The 18,721-nt window shown below is 49.5% G+C and overlaps 1 protein-coding gene across 3 annotated transcripts in view; it reads left to right on the top strand.

The window, feature by feature from the left end:
- Positions 1–6,710: 6,710 nt before the first annotated feature.
- MAPK9 (mitogen-activated protein kinase 9) overlaps positions 6,711–18,721 on the top strand; it is a 50,207-nt gene continuing 38,196 nt past the window's right edge. The window contains exon 1 of one of the 3 annotated variants that reach the window (XM_045795003.2): positions 6,711–6,937. The gene's annotated coding sequence lies outside the window, so the exon portion shown is untranslated. The remainder of the gene's footprint in view (positions 6,938–18,721) is intronic. The other 2 variants (XM_045795004.2, XM_045795002.2) reach the window with 2 other exon arrangements.

The raw sequence follows: 18,721 nt of genomic DNA, 5'->3' as shown, positions 1-18,721 counted from the left end.
CATCCTGCTTCCCGTATCTCACGTCTTCCTTCTGAGTTTCCTTTGTCATTTTGGTGGAGTACATCCTTCTTGAGTAAAGGAGGCTGGGACTTAAACTCTTGAGACCTTGAGAAATAAATGACTTTATGCCTCACACAGGGCTGAGGGTTAGCTACATATAGAATTCTAGGTCACGAAAACATGTTTTCTTCAGAACTGTAAAGGTAATGCTCCCTGATCTTGTTCACAGCTTTGCAGTTGAGGGCTTCAAAATCACTTTGATGTAGGTAGACCTTTGTGTTTCCTTCTTTTTCTCCCCCTGTGTTCTCAAATGCCACAGAGAGGTGTCTTGGGTCTCTTCTCGTTTAGTGTTGATTTCAGGCTGGTACCTCCTGCCCCCTCAGTTCTGGGGGATTTTCTTGAATTACTTTTCTGTGGATTTCTTTCTGTTTTACGCCCCTCTAATTTTAGAGGCTGAAGCTTCTGGACTGGTTTCTCATTTCCTATCTTTTTTTAATTGAGTATCTTACCTTTTTGCTCTTCTAATGGGAGATTTGACGTATTCTCCCAATCTGTTTACTACTAAGAGTTTTCATTTCTGCCAATACGATTTAATTTCCAAGGGTTCTTTTTTTTCTCCGAATATATATATATATATATATAAATAATATTTTTAAAGTGAACTACAGCCCATAGTTTATTCACATTTCCTTAGTTTTTACCTAATGTCCTTTTCTGCCATCTTTTCCCTGACATCACATTACATATCTCCTTAGGCTCCTCTTAGCTGTGACCATTTCTCAGATTTCCTTTTTTTGAATGCTCTTGACATTTTTGAGGACCACTGGTGGGTATTTTCTAGAATGTTCCCCAACTGGGATCGTCTGATGCTTTCGCATGGTTAGACTGGGGTTATGTGTTTTGGGGAGGAAGACCCCAGAAGCAAAGTGCCATTATCATTGCTTCATATGCAGGGGGGTATATGCTGTCAACATGTCTTGTCACTATTATGTTAGCTTGGTCACCTGTGTGAGGTAGCGCTTGTCAGGTAGTCTGATTTCTCTCTTTCCATACTGACCTCTTTGGAAGGAAGTCACTATGCCCACCCCCACGGAGTGAGTGGAGAGTTATGCTTCACCTTCCTGAGAGGGGATTGTCTACATAAATTATTTGGAATTCAGTACAGACTCGCCTGTTCTTTCCCCATATACGTTTTCATTTATTAAATCGTTTAGTTCTATTAGTATGGACTCATGGATATTTATTTTATGCTGAGTTATAACCCAATATTGTTATTTATTTTATTGCTCGGATGGTCCCGGCTATGACCATTGAGAGCCCTTTCAGTTAACTCTTGTGTCCCTTTGACACACCCACTCTGTGTGTGCGTGTGTGTGTTATAAGCACTTCCTTATTTTCTTGCACTCTAGCCTCCTCTTGTGTATCTTCTGTTCCAGCCCTAGACTAAGCCATTGCTGATTTGGGACCCCTGGTTTCCTTCGTTGGAGAATGGTCAGTAGAAAACAACTCCTGGGCTCTGGGTGTGCTTTTCCTGCTGGGGTGTCGCCACTTCGAGGCCATCTCAGCTGAGAGAGCGAGGACATAGAGGTGGGCTAAATATCTTTTTAATGGCTTCAAGGATGCGAGACTTTCATTCTCTCTGAAGCTGGCAATATATTTTTTCTTTTAGAATTTCCTTTCTTTTTCACTATAGTCTCTGTTTCTTTCAAGATAGCTTTTTTGGTTGTTTTAGTTTTGTGGGGTTTTTTGTTTGGGGGTGTTTTATTTTGTTTTGTTTGGTTTTTGCCACATGACCTTAGTTGTCTGGTCAGATTCCAGGTGGGGGAAAGTCCTGAGCATATGGTGGGGCCCGTTGATGCTGACATTCACTGCTGGGTAATCTAGGGGAGTCTGCGGTGGCAGGGGTGGGGGCGCAGAGGTCAGGTCTTTGCTTTAGGTTTTCAGGCTGGTCTGACTTCCAGAGAAGAGTTTCCAGTCCCTTGCCTGACAGCAAGGGTCCAGTTGCTGGTGCTCAGGGGGATGCCTGCAAAAGGGGGGCTGAGGGCCACTGCATTCAGCACCCATGCCCTCTTTCTTATGATCAGAGAATAAGCCCCCAGCCTTCTGCCTTTCCCAACTGTTTCTGCCCTTTCTCCTGCCATGTCTTCACGAGTCTGACTGCCCAGCCCAGGGGTGGGAACCTCTGCCCAAGGAGCCCATCAGAGTCCTCCTCCTCCGGGGATTTTCAAACTTGATTTGGGACAGAGGGTCTGCCCCCCTTGGGTGGTGCAAGAGCAGAAGGTGACATGGGGAGAAGGAAGCTGACCCAGAGGAGAACAGGGTGTGATGAAGAGTTTGCCCATAGCTTCCAAGGCTCTGGCCAGGCTGCAGTCCCAGGGCCAGCTCCACCCATTCTCTCCCAGGTGTTACAATGCAAGAAGCTCCCAACAGGTGTCCCCATTGGGTTAAGTGCAGTTTGGCTTTCTCTAGCACACAACAGAAGCAGACTTGACTCGCATCCCCTGGTACATTGGATCCTGGTCAGGGTTGGGGAGAAGATGGGGAGGGCATGAGGGAGTGGAGGGGGAGCAGGCAAGGTGAGGGAGCAGAGGAGGCCAGCACGAGGACACTCATTGTTCCTGTGTGCACAGCCTATGCCCTGAACTCGGTACTTCTCTCCTTGAATTCTCACAGCATCCCCAGCAGGCAGGGGTCACCACCCATGCCCATTCCCCATGGAACTGAGGCTCAGGGAAACAAACCTCTTGCCCAAAAGAGCATAGCTCAGTGGAAAGCCCAACTGGAACCCAGTCAAGACAAGTCAAGAATGGACGATGAGACTGGAGCCATGGAAACCTGTCAGCACCGTAACCCCTGGACCAGCCTCCAGTGTCCCCGGGGAACCCCCAGGCCAAGGAGTGGAGCCTGAGCTCTTCTTCCTTCCCTCCTATGTGCTCTTCTCCCATGTGGGGCAGGGAAGTGGGCAATGTCTGCCAGGTGGGCAGTATCTGCCAGCTGTGCCATCAAGGAGCCAAGTCAAAGGCAGGGAAGGGAGGAGCAGTGAGGTCTCAGGAAGAACAGCCAACGGCCTTCATGTCAGAGGGTACACAGTCAGGGCTGCAGAGCTGAAGGGGACAGGAAAGGGGGAGGTGATAGAAGGCAGGTGGGCAGCCCAGATGCAGGTTCAATACAGCCTTCCTCTCAGCAGGCGGGTGAGCAGGCCAAGGCCAGAGGTCACCCCTCCAAAACTCACGCCAGGAACCATGGCATCCTCCTTGACTCCTTCTTCACTCTCCTCCTCCACCCCCGTCCACCCCACATCCCACCTCTAAGATTGACCATTCTACCTCTTAAACAGACTTCTTTTCTTTACATCAAATTTTTTAGTTTAATTTACATACGTTAAAAGTCGTCCTTTTTTAGGTGCCCAGTTCTGAAGTCGGATAAACATACAGTGATATGACCACCATCAGAATTAAAATATAGAGTATACCCATCATCCCCGCAAATTCCCTCCTGGCCCCTGGTGATCCTCCCTGCCCACTCCCCCTGCCCCCAACCTCGACCTTTGGCAACCACTGACCTACTCTTGCTTTTTCCAGAATGTCCCATAAACAGAATCATAGGGGACGTAGCCTTGTTTGGCTTCCTTCCCTTAGCATGATGTGCTGGGTGCTCTTCCATGTCGTGCAGCCGTCAGGTCAGCGTCTTTAATTGCCAGGTAGTATCCCACCGTGTGGCTGCTTCCACCCATTGGGCTACATACGGGCATGTGTTGTTTCTGGTTTTTGACTGTTGGGAATAAAGCCGCTACGTTTATGTCCAGCTCTTTGCGTGGACATGTTTTTATATCTCTCGGATACATGGCCGGGAACAGGACTGCTGGGTGGTATGAAAGGGGTATGTCTGATGTCACCAGAAATCACCAAACTGTTTTCCAAAGCGGGTGCACCATTCTGCTTTCCCACCAGCAGGGGATGAGAGTTCGAATTGCTCCACGTCGTCACCACCGGTGTTGTCTGTCTTTTTTATTACAGCCATCCTGGCAGCTGGGTAGTGGCGGCTCACTGTGACGTTTCATGTCCCTCAAGTATTGAAGCAGTTTTAAAATAGGTCCTTCCTCTTGACACCTGCCCCAGGCCAGGCCTCATCTTCTCTTACAAGGGCCTTTGCAATAGCTCCCTAACTGCTCTTGTGAACGTAAGCTCCTCATCCCCGAAACTTCATGGGCTCTAGTGATCTTTCTAAAATAAATACCTCAGCACGTCATTCACCTCCTTCCTTAACACCCCTCAACAGCTGCCCTTTCCCTCCACAGACGGGGCCCCTACCCCACAATACCCCAAGGGCCAGCAGGTAAGGGCTGATGAAGTCATGGCCAGACATGGGTCATAGGAGTGGTAGGGACTATGGTGATCTAGGGGTCTCCCCTCAAGGGGCAGCAGCCACTCAGTTCCAGGTGGCCACTGCCTTCTGGGAATGCGGGCCCCATGATGCCAGAGCTTTCAACTATTCAAGAGAAACCAGCAATTGAGATTTTTCAAGTGAAAGCCCAGTTTTCAAATGTTGGCAACTAAGTCAATTTAAAAACAAACAAACTGGGCTAAACAAAGTGTATCGGTGAACTGAAGTGAGCCCATGGGTCTCCAGTCTGCAGCGCCTGTCCGCCTCAAGGCCCTACTGACCCTCCAGTCCACCTCTCCCCACCTCCAGCAAGACCAGGTGACCCTGGATTTCCTGAACACAGCATGCAGGTGCTTACTTCTGAATCTTTGGGTCCCGGTGCCCTTTCTGTCTAAACCACTGCCCTAGCACCTTCCTGCTAGCTTTCCAGCCTCAGCTGGGGATTCCTCCTACCCCGGAGCCCTTCCTCAACTATTTCTCCCCGCCCTGCAGGCTAGGTCAGCTGCCAGCCATGCTCACCTGTGCAACACCCTCCCCGCCTCCCCACCCCTCACTTCACGTGGACTCTACCAAAATTCTGTGCATTCTTCCCAGCATGGACTAGACCCTTCCCCACCTCATCACCTCAGCTCTGTGCCTGTAAATACTCACTGTATTTCATAAACCAGAAAACGCAGAATCCTTTTAGAAAACTATAGGTGTGTGTGTATGTGCACAATGACTTTAGGGACTCACTTTTCATGGGGTGAGTGTTGTAAACTTGGCTGAAGTGTGTAGGAATGGGTGCCCCTTCCTAATCTAGGGGGAAGCGCCCATGCATGCTCCTTAGTGAAAGGACAGCTCTGACAGTGGGGCTCTACTATTCTCCCATAATCCTTGATGATAGCAATTTATGGCTCCCTGTTTCCTCTTGTGCACCTGGGGCAGGGGGCGGGTGAGGCTGATGTGAGGACCCGTGTGGGCAGGAACCCACCAGGTGGGCCCTCCTTCACTGAGATCACACGCAGGAGCTACCATTTCAAGCAAGGATGGGCCATACTCTGTTTTAGAAAACTCCCTCTGGTGGCCGAGGGAGGGGGTGGCCTAAGGGAGGACGCCCGTGGCTGTGGCTGGGTCCTCTACCCCACTCCTCCTTAGGCCCTGGTGCCCTCAGCCTGGCCCTGCATCACAGGCTTCCTCCCCAAACTCTGCCACCACCCTCCATGCCTCCCAGCCCCTTGACCTCCCGCTCTGCAGGGTCCTGCTTCCTCCTCCCCATTTGTCCCCTGCCCTGATCACCCAGCGGGCTCTGGCACGCTGTGAAGTCTACTTCTCCTCCACAGCCCCACATTCTCCCGGTCGCCAAAATGTGCACCGCCCCCCACCCTATCCATGACCTCTGATCCTTTTTCAGTGTGTCCAGCTTCCTTGCCTCACTTTCAGCTTTGCTTATTCAAACGCAAGTCTGGCAAAAGGCAATACCCTTGCCTCTCCCATCGTTTCACACGACCCAGGCCTGGGTCGACCGAGGGCCCAGAGGGTTGCAGGAGTTGGCTCAAAAGAAGGTAAGGGTCAACGGACCCCAAGCCCTAGGGGGACCTCAGCACTGCATTCCGTACCCCCCCCCCATTTAAAACCTTGCCTTTTTCTGAGTCAGAGGTTTGACCACCGGTCCCCTCCTCCATTCTGTCAGGGACCCGCGGGGACACCCGTCTGCACGCGGCCATCTCCTCGCACTCCGCTTCCCGACTTGTGGCCGCTCATAGCAAGCCGCAGGGTCCAAGACCCCTGCCTCTCCTCCTGCCTCTCCTCCCTCCCCACTCCCTCGCCGCCTGAGTCTCCACGTCCTTCCGGGGGCCACCCCACTCCGGGTTCCTGGACGCCGGACGCCAAGGCCCGGTCTCCCCCTCGTCCCCGCCCGGAGCTCTCCCCCGAACGGGCCGGCTCCGTTCCCCTACTGGCCGCCTCTCCGGGGCCACCCTGCACCTGCAGTCCAGAGGGTCCGGCTCTCGGTCCGCCGGTCAGCCCTCTCCGCCGCCTCCCGGCTCCGCTTCCGGCCGCTGCCCCGCGGGCCGGGTGCTGGGGATGGCGGACTCAGCACGCGTACGGAGCCGGGCCTGCGTCCCCAGGCCGCAGGGCGCCCCGCACAGGCCGGAGCAGCTGCGCTGCAGCTGGGCGCCGAGCCGCGCCGAACCCCGCACTGAGACTCCGGCTCCGCCCGACGCCCCGCCCGCGCCCCGCCCGCGCCTCCCGTCACGACCCGCCCCCCGGCGCGATTGGCCGCGCCTGCCCGGCTCTCCGCGCGCTGATTGGTGGGTGCGCGGGTCGGTCAGGCCGGGCGCCGCGGCGGCGGCGGCGGCGGCAGCGGCGGCGGAGGAGGAGAAGGGAGCCGGACCGGAAGGGTCGAAGCGCCCCGGCGCCCCTCACACCCACTGCGGCGGCGGCGGCGGGGCGGAGCGGAGCCGGGCGGGGAGGCCGGCCGAGCCCCGGGCAGCGGAGCCGCGAGCGACCAGTGCGCAGCGCCGCCAGTCCGCCCGCCCGCCCTCTCCCCCTGGCGCGGCGGCTGGGAGGCGAGGTGAGCAGGGCGGGCGGGCGAGGCCTGGCGGGGGCTGCTCGAGCGGGCCCCGCCGGGGAGGGGCGGCGGGAGGGCCGCGCGGCCGCGGTCTGCAGGGCTGGGGGGCGCGGGGCCGCGGGGCCAGGGGCTGCGGAGCGGGCCGGGCTCTGTGGGGGCTCAGGCGGCCCCGGCTGCCTCCCCTGCCCTCCGGGCTGCCGCAGTCGCCCCCTCCCGCCCGGCTGTCAGCAGCCAGGGGCTGCGGGCCCGCTCCCTGGCCTGGCTCAGGCAGACGTGCCGTGGGGTCTGTGGACGCCATTCCTCCAGATCGAGGGGCACGCAGTTGCACACCCGCGCCGGGATGCTCGGGATCCCGAGTCTGGTTCCCGCGACCTTGGCCAAGGCACTGACCCTCGCTGTTCCTCTGTTTTCCCCTAGGGAAAGTGGGGAAATGTCTACCCTTTTGGACAGGATTGTTGTCAGTCTGTGTGAATGTGTGTGAAAGCGCCTGGGCAGGAGCCCGGGCTCATATGTGGGAAATTGGGCGGGATCCTGCCCCATGCTGGTGTGAGTAGGACAGAAACCCCCTCCCCATCCGCCCAGAGACCCCCATCCCCGCGCTCCTCCAGTGCCTAGTCATTGCACATTCAGTGCCTAGCAGTGTCAGAGCGGGCCCTGCCCACCTCCCCTACCACTCCCACCACCCAGAGCTCTGCTCTCCAGTCCCACCCATCGTCTCTTCTGTCTCAAAGGTGCAGCCCCGTTTACCTCGGGACCTTTGCACTTCTGTTTCCAATGCTTGGAGCTGTCTCCGGTATCTGCACAGCTGGCTCCTTCTGGTCAGATGTCTCATTTTCCACGAGGCCTTCCTTGACCACTGTCTTTCTCCCCTTAGTCATCCTCTCTCATTATTTTGTTTAATTTTCTTTCTAGCATTCACTCTGGTTTGAAACGACTCTGTTGGTTTGTCTGTTGATTTTGTTTCCCCTACTAGGATGTAGCTTTTTGAAAACAGGTAGTTGTCTGATTTGTCCGCAGCGTTATCCCCAGTGCTTAAAAGGCACACAGTAAGTATTCAGTGGTATCAGTTCAGTGAACGAATGAATGACCCTGCCTGCTGTTGCTTCTGCTCTGTCAGTTTATTTAGTGACTTCTGACTAACTTGTGAAATATGTAAGCAGATGGAAGCTTGTTCTCATTTTGCAAAACATTTTAATGTCCTTGACCCCTTTATTTGATAACTGTCAGAACAAGCTGTGATATAAAATTTTACATTTTTGTAATATTTTAGCTCTAATTTCCTTCCACACATTCAGGAGGCAGTTACTGAATTCTGCGTTATCTAGGTCAGGCTTTCTGCTGGGCCCTGGGGACACAAAGGCAGTAGCAACAGGGTCCCTTCCTCCAGAGAGCCAGAGAGCCCAGTAGAGGCGGCAGACATGTGGACAGGTTAGTGCCAGGACAGTGTGATGCTTGCTGTACTGGAGGGGCTGCACTTTGGAAATGTGGAGGAGGTGACAGGTGGTGCTAGAGTTGGACCTTGAAGGGTGATGAGAAATTGGCCAGGCAGGGGAGAGGCACAGAAGGGGGAGAAAGGGCAGGGCGAAGGAAGGACATTCGGCCAGTGTGGGGTCAGAAATGAGCCTGCAGGGTGGTGGGGACCCTGGAAAACCAAACCTCACCCCACAATCTTAAAAAAGAAGTCAGAACTCTACATTGTATTTCTGTGCTCCTGATTCTCAAGTGTTGGCAGTAGCTAATTTTTGAACAATTTTAATGCTCTGAGCCATGCAAAATTCATTTAGCTTGGTTGCAGGACTGTCGGATCTCCAGGGCAGGGTATGTAGGAGGAAAGAGCAGTGATGAGCTGAAAAGGTAGCCCAAGGCCAGGGGAGCTGGGTCCTGTTTGTCCAGGTACTCTCACTTCATTGTCACTGGAGCCCCATGAGTAACAGCTGTGAAACCCATTTCCACAGAGAAGGACGTGGAGGCTCCCAGAGTTTCAGCAGTCGGCTTCATAGCAGGCAGCTTAGAAAGTGAAATTTGAACCCAGGTCTCCCCCCAGATAAGCATCCTTTCCTGGGTGCCTCAGCTCTGACTGTTCTCTTCTGGCTTTTAATTTGTTCTGAAAGAATAACATCCAGTCTAGATGTTTTCCTTCATTTAACGCCCCACCTTTTTTTTTCCCAAAAGGATCCTGCAGGGTTAAAAGTAGTCCTATTTTGGCATAGTCTTCTCTGGGGAGCTTTGATATTCCTGAGGATTAAATTTTTGGGATGCCAAGACAGACTAAAATGTGTTTAAAATAAGTGTTGGAGGGCATATTCAATTTGTCTGTTTAAAATAAAATGTTCTTAATTTTCTGGATAAAGAAAAGTGCCAAATGAATCAATTAACAGTGAGTAAAGCAGTTGTTTTCGTGATGCATAAGGTAAAACAGAAACCACATTTTCTTAGCACTTGATTTGGCACTAAGGCAGCTATCTGTGGTTTAAATATGTAGCTATACTTCTCCACGGATGAAGAAGGTGATTTTTTTTTACATCATTTGCTTGAAGAATAATTAAATTTGCATTTGGCCTTTTGTGATTGCCTGAACTAGTTTCAAGGTCAGTCCTTATTTTAACTGTTTATTACGAGAACTTTTAAACAGAGACAAAATTAAACGATAGTATCCAGCTTCCACGGTTATCAGCTCCTGGCCCATCTTGTTTCACCCCCAAATTATTTTCAAGCAAAACCTAAATATCATGTCATTTCATCCATGAATATTTCAGTATCTATTGCTAAAAGATAGGGACTCATTTAAACTTGGAAATGCAATAATTCCTTCATATACTCAAATAACCAGTCACTATTGAAATTTCCAGTTGCCCCATACATTTTATGGCTCTTTAACAGTTTGTTTACTGGAATCAGGATCCAGATAAGGTCCATACATTGCGATTGGTTGATACATCTCTTAAATTTCTTTTAATCTGTAGATTCCCCCTCTGTTTCTTTTTCTTTGTTTTCCTCGTAGTTTATTTGTTGAAGCAGTTGGTTATTCTGTAGCATTTCCGTGGTTGGGGTTTTACTGACTGCATCTCTGCAGTGTAATTTAACATGTTTCTCTGTATTTCCTGAAAATTCGTAATTAACTGTAGATGTGGCTTGGTCAGATTCAGGATGCCCTAGCCAGGGTGCTCGCTTCCATCTCGACCCAGGTAGGCCCATGCTGCTAACGTCACAGCGTTATGTTATGCTCAGTGCCCAGACCCATTGATTCACTAGGGGTTGTATTAATTGGGAGACAAGTTTATATATCTCTTGCACAACGAAAGTTCATTGTTTTAGATTTTATATTGGTCTTTGCATTGCCAGTTAAAATATTTTTAATCGATATCTCAAATCCTCTTTGGACAACGCTGGGGTATAAATTAATAGATAGAAAAATAATGAGCAAGTGTAGTCACCGTTTTAACATAGGACTTCCTTACAGCTAAAGAAGCTTACTAAACATTTGAAGGTGAAATTCAACAAATTTGATTTTATTTAATGTATTTGGGGTTTTTTTTGTTTTGTTTTTTGTGTGTTTTTGGTCCCATACAATACTCCATTCTCCCTCTCTGCCCCCAGCTAATTTTACTTTAGTATCTTTCTTAAGCAAAGACTGCACACTCTAAAACTTTTCAGAAATAGTAATACTGGATTACAAGGATACATGGATGACAAATGAGATAGTTACCTTTTTCTTAAAAATGAGGCATTAATAAATCCAGGTAATAAATCCACCAGCTCTGATTCTAAAATCAAAATCCATTTCACCAACTCTTAACTAGACTCTCAGAAACATAGCACCTCTTACGAAGCAGATGTCTTCAACAAATGTCCTGAAACGTCACCTGCCGGCCACAACCTCGGATGAAAATTCTGTGCCCTGCCTCCTGTCTGTTGTCTTGGACCGAGATGCTCACCCAGTAATGGCCGTGTCATCAGTTCTCCCCCTTACCAGATTTTAGTTCACACTTTCAGAATGCAAACGTTTGTTTGGGGAAGCAGTAAATAGCATGGGTGTGGTCAGCTGACTTAGAGACCTTGCCCTGTGCTGGGCACTGTGCTCTCTGTCCCCTGAGTCTGATTTTAGGCTCCTCCCTGTTTTACAGATGAGTGTAGTCCAAGATTGTCCAGCTAAGTGGCAGGCCCGTTGCCCTCTGACCCCAGAGTCCCAATCTGTTTTTTTTAAATAGGTATCTGTATTGTGCTATTATGTGTCACAATTATGTATCTAAAGAGAAAATCTAGAAATCCTAATCCAGACAGTGATTTTGACAATTCTTATAAGACATATTCACTCTAAATACTATGATTCAGAAGTAATACATGTTTTTTCTTTTTACTTTTTGGCCCCCTTCACCCATTTCTCCTACCCCAACCCCATCTCTGGCAACCACCAATCCGTTCTCTTTATTTATAAGGTTGGTGGTTTTCGTTTTGTTTTTTTTTTTTATATCCCTCATATAAGAGAGGTCATGCAGTATTTATCTTTTTTTTCAAGATTTTACATATTATTTGAGAGAGCAAGCAAGCATGTGCGCAGGAGCAGGGGGAGGGAGAAGCAGACTCCCCGCTGAGCAGGGAGCCTGATGCAACACGGGGCGCGATCCCAGGACCCTGGGATCATGATCAGAGCCGAAGGCAGACGCTTAACCAACTGAGCCACCCAGGTGCCCCAGTATTTGCCTTTCTCTGTCTGACTTCTTTCACTTCGCATAATACCCTTGAGGTCTGTCTATATTGTCATAAATGGCAAATTTCCTTCTTTTATGTAATATTCGATTGTGTAGGTAGGTAAACCACATCTTCTTGATCCACTCACCCATTGATGGACACTAGGTTGTTTCCACATCTTGGCTGTTGTAAGTAATGCTAGAGTGAACATGGGGGTGCAGATATCTCTTCAAGTTAGTGTTTTGTTTCTTTGGATAAATATCTCGAAGTGGAATTGCTGGATCAAATGGTAGCTCTATTTTTAATATTTCGAGGAACCTCCATACTGTTTTGCCTAGAAGCTGCCCCCGTTTACATTCCCACCAAGAGAGACAAGGGTTCCCTTTTCTCTACATCCTCACCGACACTTGTCATTTCTTGTCTTTTTGATATTATCCATTCCGTGGGCCTGAGGTGAAATGTCACTGTGGTTTTGATTTGCGTTTCCCTGATGATTAATGATGTTGAGCATCTTTTTATGTACCTGCTGGCCATCTGGATGTCTTCTTTGGAAAACTGTCTATTCAGATCTTCTGCACATTTTTTTAAGTCAGATTGTGGTTTTAAAAAAAGATTTTATTTATTTATTTGAGAGAGAGCCCATGAGCAAGGGTGGGAGGGAGGAGTGGAGAGAGAGAGAGAGGGAGAGAGGGAAAGAATCTCAAGCAGACTCCCTGCTGATCGCGGAGCCACATGCAGGGCTCGATCCCATGACCCTGAGATCAGGACCTGAGTCAAAACCAAGAGTTGGATGCTCAACCCACTGAGTCACCCAGGTGCCCTGGATTGTTTGTGTTTTTTTGCCATTGAGTAAATGCTTATATATTTTGGATATTAGCCCCTTATCAGATAGATGATTTGCAAATATTTTTCCCATTCTGTAGGTTGCCTTTTATTTTGTTGATGGTTTCCTTTGCTGTGCAGGGGCTTTCTAGTTTGATGTAGTCCAGCTTGTTTATATTTGGTTTTGTTGTTTGTTGCCAGGTTAAAAAAATCCATTGTCAAGACCAATGTCCAGGAGCTTACCGCCTGTTTCCTTCTAGGCATTTTATGGTTTCAAGATTTATGCTCAAGTCTTTAATCCATCTTAAGTTAATTTTTGTGTATACTGTAAGAGTGGTTGAGTTTTATTCTTTGGCATGTGGCTGTCCACTTTTCCCAGCACCATATACGGAAGAGACTGTCCTTTCCCCGTTGTATATCATCGGCTCCTTTGTCATAAATTAATCAACCCTATCTATGGGTTTATTTCTGGGCTTTCTATTCTTCCATTGATCTGTGTTGTCTGTTTTCATGCCCATACCATACTGTCTTAAATACTAGAGCTTTATAATACTTAATTACTATAGCTTTGAAATCAGGGAGCTTGATGCCTCCAGCTTTGTTCTTCTTTCTTAAAATCACTCTGGCTATTCAGAATCTTCTGTAGTTCCATACAAATTTTAGGATTATTGGGGCGCCTGGGTGGCATAGCGGTTAGGCGTCTGCCTTCGGCTCAGGGCGTGATCCCGGCGTTATGGGATCGAGCCCCACATCAGGCTCTTCTGCTATGAGCCTGCTTCTTCCTCTCCCACTCCCCCTGCTTGTGTTCCCTCTCTCGCTGGCTGTCTCTATCTCTGTCAAATAAATAAATAAAATCTTAAAAAAAAATTTTAGGATTATTGCTTCTATTTCTATGGAAACTGGAATTTTGATAGGAATTGTATTGAATCTTTCAATTGCCTTGGGTAGTATGGACATCTTAACAAGATTGATTTTTCCAATCCATGAACACAGAATATCTCTCCATTTATTTGTGTCTTTAATTTTTTCCATTAATGTTTCCTGGTTTTCAGTGTAGAGGTCTGTCACCTCCTTGTTTAAAGTTATTCTGTTCTTTTTGGTGCAGTTGTGAAAGCGTCATTTAATTTCTCTTTCTGAGGGTTCACCAGCGTATAGAGACACCAAAGATGTTTGTGCGTCGAACATGTATCGTGCATCTTTACAGAATGTGTTTTATTCTAACAGTTTTTTGGTGGAGTCTGCCCAGGAGCCTGCCCTCCGACTCCAGAGCCCTGACGCTAACTAACCACGGCACCCCACTGCCCCAGCATGTTTCTTCTCCCGCTTAGTTTTGCCTTTAACAGACATTTACTGGGCACCCCCTGTGTAATTAGTAGAGGATTAGGAAGCGAATCAGACACATTTTCTGCCCTTAAGGGGCTCACGGAGTACAAGTGGAGAGAGACGTGCGACGCAGTATCAAAGGGAGAGGTTGTGGTGCCAAACGTGGGGGCGTGCCCAGCACGTGTGTGCACTAGATTTGGAAGGAGCATGAAGGTTGGCCAGGAGAACAGAATGGGGAGGGGAGTCTCTTCAGGCAGATGAAACAGCTCAGGAAGAGGCCCGAAGGTGTGTGGGAAGCCGGCGCGTCAGCTGGGGTCTCAGGTGAGAGTGGGCCGCGGGTCCTGTGACCTCCTCTGCTGTGCTAAGGGTTAGAGCTTTATTCTGCAGGCGGTTGGTCACTATCAAAGCAATTGAAGCCAGAGAGCAGTATGACCACTGCGCATGTGCAACAAATCTCTCTCTCTCTCCCTCGCCCCCCCCTTAATTCCTTATTTTGAAATATAGGTTCATAAGAAATTGTAAAAATAATACAGAGCGTTCCCATGCATCCTTCACCCAGCTTCCCCCATTGGTTGTGTATTTACATAACCGCAGTACAACGTCAAAGCTAGGAACGTGACGTTGGTGCACTGTGTGTGCACAGTGCTGTGGCGTTTTATCACATCAGAGAGGTATAAACACCACCACACCGTCAGGATACAGAACCGTTTCGTCATCCCAGAGATCTCCCTTGTGCTACCCTTTACAGCCACACACACCCCCCCCCACTCCCCACCATTCGTAAGCCTGGCAACCACTGATCTGGTCCACAGCTCTGTAATTCTGTCATTTCAAGAATGTTGTGTAAATGGAATTATACTGTACGGACCTTTGGAGATTGGCTTTTTCTCTTAAGGATAATGCCCTTGAGATCCACCCAGGTTGTTGAGGGGATCAGTGGTTAGTTCATTTCTCTTGCTGACTGGTGTTCCATAGTACGGATGGACAGCACTTTGCTTAACCGTTCACCCACTGAAGGACACCTGGATTGTTTCCAGTGTTGAGCTGTTAAAAATGTAGGTTCTGGGGCGCCTGGGTGGCTCAGTCGTTGAGCGTCTGCCTTCGGCTCAGGTCATGATCCCAGGGTCCTGGGATCGAGCCCCACGTCGGGCTCTCTGCTCCGCTGGGAGCCTGCCTCTTCCTCTCCCACTCCCCCTGCTTGTGTTCCCTCTCTTGCTGGCTGTCTCTCTCTCTGTCAAAGAAATAAAATCTTTAGAAAAAAAATGTAGGTGTTATGAGCACCCATGTACAGTTTTGTTTTGTTTTTAAGATTTTATTTATTTGTTAGGGAGAGCATGAGGCAGGGGGCAGAAGGAGAAGCAGACTCCCTACTGAGTGGGGAGCCCAGTGTGGAGCTCAGTCCCAGGACCCCGGGATCATGACCTGAACTGAAGACAGACTCTTCACCAACTAAGCCACCCTGGTGCTCCCCCGTGTAGTTTTTTATGCAGGCAGATCTCCCTTTCTAAATAGCCTGTGTGCAGTGGTTTGGAGGTGGCAGGAATGGAGGCCGGGAAGGTACTTGGGCGGTTGCCATGTCGAGGGAGCACTGAGAATGCCCTACCCAGAGCACGGGGAGTTGGGGGTGAGGAGGGGGAACGGACAGGCCTTGGGTACCTTCAGGGGGCCTGTGGGGAGGAGTCCTCAGTGGACCCTTCCTTCGGATCCAACCATGGGTGCTGTGATCACCAAACATGAGTGGTCGTCCTTTATTGTAGTTTGTAGTGTGATTAATGAACTGATGTCCAGAAGGATGACTCTGACATGCTGTAAGGCTCTTGATCATCAAAGAAAGATGAAGTTGTTGTGCTGTGCCATTTTTGATAAGAATTAAGGAGGAAAAAAGAAAATTTGATTAAAAACTTCAGTAGCAAGTATTGAAACTAAGAGGGTGATTATGAAAATCCGCTTTTAATCACAGCAGTCAGTTAATTTAGACATTGCGTGTCCTGGGTATTCTGAACCATTCGTGTGGTCGAAGGTTGGCCTGAGTCTGTGGATGACTGACTCACCGTCGTCAGAAGAAAGTATCTTGGTGGAGTGAAGCCAGCAGGATGAGATGTAAAGACCTGTGTTTTTTCCTGGCCTGGTCCTGATCAGCCCTTGGCCACATTCCTTCACTTTCTAAATACAGTGAGAGATATTAATTAGAATGGTGTATTGGGAAGGCCATGAATAGTGTCGTCAGACACACCTAAATTGAGATGCGGGCCTTGCCACTCTCCATCTGGGGATCTGGGCAGCTCCCTCACTGTCTTCTAGCTCTTGTCCTCATCTGCGGAGTGGGGGCAGTGCTGCTCCCCTGACGGGCTGTGAGGGGGGCCTTTATAACCCTGCAGCTCAGAGCCTGGCCCACCCTCCTGCCTCCAGTCTTGGCTGTCCCAAACCTACCCTACATTTAGGTCTCAGCTTTTCATTTAAAAGGGTTTAATTTGTTGTGGTTTTTTTAAAATGTGAAATATGTGCATGACTAAAAAAAAACCAACAGAAAGTTACAATGGGAAGAGTGAAAGTCTCATTTCCCCGTGTCTTTGCACTTGCTAGCGTGTTGTGTGCGTGTGGACAGGGCCCTTCCCATAGACCGACATTTACCACATGCACTCTCAACTTGCTTTACTGCCTTTATATAGCTCAGACATCATTCCTTTTCAGTACCCAAAGTCCCTGCATTATTTTTAATGGCTTTATTATGCTTTTATGCCGTAATTTAGTCACTCATTCCAAGTGTACATTTTAGGTTATTTCTCAGTTTTTCGGTAGTTACAAGAAGTACCACAAACATTCTTGCACAAATATCTTTGAATATTTGTACATATATGTATTTGTCCGATACGTTTACAGACTGGTAGTTGCCGGGTTAGGAGTCACGTGCCCTTAAATTTTTCATTAGATATTACGTATTCTCCTCCCAAAAAATGTTTTGCCAATTTATGGTGCTTGCCAGCACGAATGAGAAGGCCTGTTCCCGCACACCTGGGTTGAGACTGTGAACAAACGTACACTCAGGTCTCGACTCCTCCTGGAAACCTTCCTCTATACCCATGTCTCACTCGCACACACCCTCCGTTTGTTCACTGGCTCCCCCCCGACACACCCCTCTGCCGGGCTCCTGCCCCTGGGCCCGCATCTACACCTAGGACACTTCCTAGGTGGTGTGGTGATTATGCTCTTGGCCCTTGGAGGCAAGGGACTATCTGGTTAGTGCCCTCTTGACAGCCTTTACCTTGTGCTTGGTGCCCAGGAGGCCCTCATGCAATGGCGGGAGGTCTCAGCGGATGGTAGCTGATGTCCTCACAGGATTCGGACAGTAATATTATATTTACAGTAGTTGAATTGTTTATATCTAGAAGAATACTAGAGTTAGGGAATTTTTTTAAAAAAGCATTACTTATTCCAGGCTCTAAACAAGTAGGAATGTTCCTCCTACCCAGCGTTTATCTGTAGAGTGGGTAGATTTTACTCCAGAATTCCTGGAGGGGATTCTACAAGAGTCTTCAGTCTTAGACAAATAGGGATTTTTAGATCAGAGTATTTCATTCAACAAGGATTCATTGAAGCAGCATGGTGAAGTGGGAGGGGCATGGACGTGAGCCAGACGCCTGTAGCAAAGGCTGGGCCGACTCCTTCCCCTGAGGTGTCCGCCCAGCACTCACAGATCTGAAGAACCCAGGGAGCAGGGTATGTCCCCTTGTGTCCCCCAAGGAGACATTGGACATTGCCTTAAATTTCTCAATGTGTGAGGGAAGGCAGACCCTCCCTGCTTTTGAGGTGCTCCTGGCCTGCGGAGGAGGGAGACACAGGCAGACCTGCAGAAACTGAGTGATGGCACAGAAGCAGGCTAGCGGGCACTGGGTCCCCCAGCGGGGAGCCCCGGGGAGGAACCAGCACCCACTGGTGAGGGAAGTGAAGGCAGTGACTGCACCTTCAGCGTGTTGATAACGTGGTTGTGTGAGGAATTCGTACACTTCCCAATTTCTGAACTGCCTTCTAAAACCCAGCTGACGTCCATTTTGTTGAAATATAATCTCTGCAGAGTTGGTTTCATTAATAGCTCAATTACCGGCTTCCTTGGGTGGCCCCGAGGCGCTTTCTCATGCTCACAAAGCCCAAGGTTGACGGAGACGGTGGCTTTGACAGCTTCTCTCTTAGGTGAATTTTTTTTTCCCTACTAAATGCAACGTCCTTTAATTTAAAAATTATTTTAAATCTTGAGATGAAAACCTATCAGTTCTCGAACCTGATGATGTAATGTTCTGCCCAGATCCACAAAAGCTAACCTCACAGTGTGGCAGGCAGAGTGCAGGTCCCTGCAGCTGTAGCGGAGACCTCAGGGTTGCCCCCCGAGGGTGCCCTCGGTTTGCATCAGCCTCCGTGCGTGCGGGTGGGCCATGGTGGGGGTGGCGCGGTGCCGCAAGGTCGTTCAGGACTCCGGCAGGTGGGCGGCACTGCCCTCTTCGGCACGTGACTTCCATCTCTGGGTCTGTGACAGCTGTTCCCCCAGCTAGCAGCGAGGGAGGAAGATACGTTGGACAGCAAGCTGCTTTCTTTTACAAAAAGAAAGAGAAGAGAACTGCTGTTGAAGTCACGTGCATGGCTCTGCTCACACCTCAGCTGCCCCAAGCTGGTCGTCCGGCCACACCTGGCTGCCGGGAATGCAGTCAGATGGCATCTCTAGTTGGGCAGCCATCTGTCCAGGTGGAGCGGGGAGGCTTCGGTTCTAAAGTGAAGGACAGAGGAGTGGGTCGTGGAGCTCGTCAGCGGCCTGTGGCCATCATGCTGCTCGTCCCCCAGGCAGGCAGATTCCCCTGTCCAAAGCCAGACTCTCAGACTGCGCGTGCGACCGGCCTCCCTCCAGCTGCTTCACCTGGTTTCCCCTCATCTTCTCCATGTTCCGTACATGCTTCCTCCAAACCA

The sequence above is a fragment of the Ursus americanus genome, chromosome 5, assembly GCF_024610735.1.
Source record: "Ursus americanus isolate L20-20 chromosome 5, mUrsAme1.1.p, whole genome shotgun sequence".
Lineage (NCBI taxonomy): Eukaryota > Metazoa > Chordata > Mammalia > Carnivora > Ursidae > Ursus > Ursus americanus.
Note: the sequence above shows the minus strand (reverse complement) of the source record. Positions and strands in the feature narration are given on the sequence as shown.